Genomic DNA, 4,345 nt, shown 5'->3' on the forward strand with positions numbered 1-4,345 from the left:
GCTGACTGAGAAGAGGAGAAAAGTTTCCATCGGTGCCCTTTCTTCTCCCCTTTCAGTGATTCCTCTTCTCCAGCAAGCAACATCGACCTATTTCTTCCTCTTCCAATCACCGGTCGAAGCTCCTTCCTCGTCTATCAGGTATGCTTCTGTTGTTCTTTTCTTCTCCAGCCGATCAAAGCTCCTTGCCCTAAATGCTCACTATGTTCGATTTCACCTTATGATTGTCCTTTTGCTTACTCCTTTCTATCTGATTGACTCTGATTTCAATTACATGTACAAAACTGATAAAACGAATTTACTGTTGAAGGTAGCAGAGCAATTGCTTACTCCTTGCCCTAAATCCATTTATTTACTGTTGAAGGTAGCTGATTGACTCCGATTACACCTTATATATTTTTTAATTCCGATAGTACTCTCGGCTAAATAGATGGATTGGCAAGGAAAGAATGTAGCAGAGCAATTGATGCAGATATTGATGGTGGTATTTGCAGTTGCAACATTTATAACAGGTTATGTTGGTGGTTCATTTCAACTGATGTTGATAGTGTATGCTGGGGGGGGGGGGGGGGTGATTTTGACAACTTTGATTACAATTCCTAATTGGCCCTTTTTTAACAAACATCCTCTCAAGTGGTTGGATCCAAGTGAAGGTGAAAAGCATCCAAAACCACATGTGGCTGTGACTTTGGTTTCAAAGAAGAAACCCAACAAGAAATAGGCTATGGCTATTATATCATAATTGGGTCATATTGAAATGAGAATTGTGTTTTTTCGGAATTTATTTTGTTTTTAATGTTTATCTTGATAAATGATATAAGGCAAGAAGATTGAAGAAAAATATTTTAAATGAGTAGAGTAATTGAATTTGATTATCTTTAGTGCATTTTTATAATTTTTCAATAACTTCATCCATTGTTGTATAGAGTAGAAGGGTAAAATGGTTATTTTTCATCAGTCAGAACATTAAGTCAGATGTACAATCAAACAACATGGTTTCTTACTCATTTAGGATTTCTTACCCAGACAGACATTTCCCAGTCAGCTTTTTCTCATTCAGGAACTATCAAACGAGACCATAGAAACAATAACGAGTCGTGTCAAAATATCAAAACTTTGACTATAAATACATATTGAAGTAAACCACAGGGACTATAACTGTAAATTACTCTAATTCCTTATACGGGTGAAAGTCAAATGACATTATAATATGTAATAAATATTCACGTTGGATCTCATGTATAATTTAATAAGGAAGAACACGTTATTTGTATCTCACGTCAATGATCATATAACGGAACCCATAAAGATAAATATGTGTTGTGCTTTTTCTAAAATATAAAATTTCTTTTAAGTTATCTCTAAAAATAGCAAAATAAAAAAGGAGCCGTGCTTTTCAAGTTATTACAAAATGGAATCCATAAATTGTTTTTTTCTAAATGATCACGAAATGGAACCCGTAACTTTCTCCCTTGTCAATTTGTGAGGCATGATTACCAAAATACCATATGTCACAAAAGAAAAAAAATCTAATTTTATATAATCACAAAATTTGTCAAATCACCTAAATAGTTATTTTTTCATAGATGTCATCTGCAAAAAATACGTATCCCGCAAAGTAAATATCTAAAAACCTCAATCTACGTCTTTATTTTATAAAAAACGTATCCCGCAAAGTAAATATCTAAAAACCTCAATCTACGTCTTTATTTTATAAAAACTATGCATATACTTGTGTGTTGCGTAGAAGTAAATATTAATTTAAAACTTTAGATCCAATCTAAAAATGAAAAACAAAATATAAAACGATTATCATACTAGATATTATATATCAATAAGAAAATTCTCATCCAAAACTCCAACAAAATAATATAACTTCATTTTTGAAATAAATTATATATAAATAATCCATTAATAAACACAATGATACATATTTACATAAATACCTCAAAATTCAAAATAAAAAGAACATACTTATAATATAACACAAATGTTTTTTTTATAATTAAATGTATTGTTTTGAATCATTTTCCCATCAAGCCCGTAAGTATAAAAAAAGTATAAGAACAAATTACACGGATGGTCCTTGAGCTTTTCAGTTTTTTCCTGATATGGTCCCTACGAAACTTTTTTTTTCCTAAAATGGTCCCTACGGAGCAAACCTTGCACACAAAAGGCTCTTATGACTAACTCTGCTAACAGATTCACCACAGATGGTCGTCGGAGGTCGGCTGCTCCTCCTCGCAATCTGCTTGACTACTGGAGCTTCCCGATCACTGCTTTCCATTTGTGTTTCTCTTTTTGCTTCTCCGATCAGACAATAAACGGGGAACATTTCCCCATCGTTTATGTTGTTGGATCTTTAGTGGATCTACCATCGATGCCCGAGCAAAGGAGAGAGAGAGAGAGAGAGAGAGAGAGGGACCATTTGTGGACAAAGAACAAAGGGTATTTTCGTCATTTATAAGTATTTAACAGATTAGCAGAGGCAGGCCCCGGTGCAGTCGCAGCCGGCGCCGAAATGGTCCAAAACCGTTGACTCTAGGGTTGGAGGTCAGAGCAGCCACACTTGTGAGAAGTGTGGGAAGGGTCATGTCGGAGTTTGTAGGTCCGGTGGTGCGTGTCGCAAGTGTGGGAAAGAGGGACATTATGTGAGGGATTGCCGTTAGTTGGTTCCGGCTCAGGATATGAGGATCTGTTATCAGTGTCATCAGGTTGGACACTTGAAGGTCAACTGTCCACAACTTGTTGCAAGACCGGTGCAGGCCCCGGCACCAGCCACTTTGAGGATTACGGGTGGAGGTTAGGGGGGAGCGGAGCCTCTGAGGGCTCAGGGTCGTGTTTTCCAGCTTATTGCAGAGGAGGTCGGGGCAGAGCCAGATGAAGCTGCGGGTATGCTTGCATCTTGTTATCTTGTTATTTGTGTGGTATTGTAAATCTATCTGCCCTGTTCCACATGAGTCTTAGTATGATTGAGGATCTTAGTAGTTAGGAGTTGTAGTTGGTTAGCGTTCAGGAGGACTCTTGGTCGAAATATAAGGTATACGATCTCGTTGCTAGGAATAGCAGCTGCGATGCAAGAAATGTTAAGTTGAGATTCGAACTTCCTTGGAGTTCGGGATGTGCGATGCCGGGAGAGCATTCTGTGGAGATTGCTCACTCCGTAGGGAATTAGTTCCTGGAGAAGGGGGAACTTTATTAAGTAAGGTCGATCGAGTTATGTCGGTTTGTCAGCGGTAGTTAGTAGTTGGTACACTAAGTGGGGAGAATTGGAAAATTCTATGGTAAGACAACAAGTATCTAGGGTTGGTTAGCTGTTTGGATTCATCGGTGTCATTAGCCGAGGGTGTGGTATGTTTGGAGAAAGTGATAGACAAGTAGGGGCAGGGAACAGACCATGGTTTCAGGTAAGGTAGTTGGTCAATATGAGGCCTGGGTTTAGGCTTGGAAAAGATTCCGGGAACAGATCGGGAGTTCGGAACCCCAAGAGGGCTAGAACAGACTGCATGGGAGAGATATTCCCGGAAAGAATGGTTCGGTGTGATGTACGACAGTTTTGAGCGGTCCAGATAGAATGAAGGTCGGAAGGCATACCAGTCAGGCCGAAGGCTCGGAGAACATTCCAGACAGGCTGAAGGCCCAGGAGGGCGGTCCAGACATGTTGAAGGTTCTGAGAGTGGTCCAGATAGGCTGAAGGCCTGGAAAGGCGGTCCAGTCATGTTGAAGACTCTATATGTGTTAGTGGATATGTATGAGGAGAATGGCTGATTATGTCGCCATGCAATAGCAATCGATATGGTCTGTCCCCAAGTATTGATCATAATGATGGAGTTGGTTGGAGACCATGCATGATCCTTGTTAGTTATGTGATCGGATTCGGAGTATATGGGAGTTCGAGAATGGCAGTTGCTCTACATGGATAGTGTAGAGTGGAGTTTGGCTCGGTGGCACTTATAGGTGTGATAAGGGTTATTGAGCAGACTTCCTGGAAAGGATAGGTATGTAGCTCCGAAAAGGAGTGTGGGTCATATGACAGGGAGACATTAGAGTAAATGGATGATCGAAAGTGCTTCAGTTATTAGTGGTAAGCACTAGGATTGTACCAGATATATGGAAGCACATACAGGTTAGATGCCCGTTGAGGTTGTGGAATGGTTAGCACGGATGTCGAGTCATAGGAGCTCGGAGGTGATGCAAGGGTAGATCCTTGGGTCCCGAATTATGGTTGTGGTCATGAGCTATGTATATAGTGGTGTTTCATCCTAGGGATGGATGGACCATCGTAGGCGTGCCTGGTTTTCCAGCCCGAGGCTGTTTGGGCGAGTTAGGATGTGTATGAACGTTATAG

The 4,345-nt window shown here is 40.0% G+C and overlaps 1 pseudogene; it reads left to right on the top strand.

The window, feature by feature from the left end:
• Positions 1-427: 427 nt before the first annotated feature.
• On the top strand, positions 428-773 carry LOC145067277 (signal peptidase complex subunit 1 pseudogene; annotated as a pseudogene).
• The last annotated feature ends 3,572 nt before the right edge of the window (positions 774-4,345 follow it).

The sequence above is a fragment of the Lactuca serriola genome, chromosome 1 (assembly GCF_051521515.1).
Source record: "Lactuca serriola cultivar US96UC23 chromosome 1, Lser_US96UC23_V15, whole genome shotgun sequence".
NCBI lineage: Eukaryota > Viridiplantae > Streptophyta > Magnoliopsida > Asterales > Asteraceae > Lactuca > Lactuca serriola.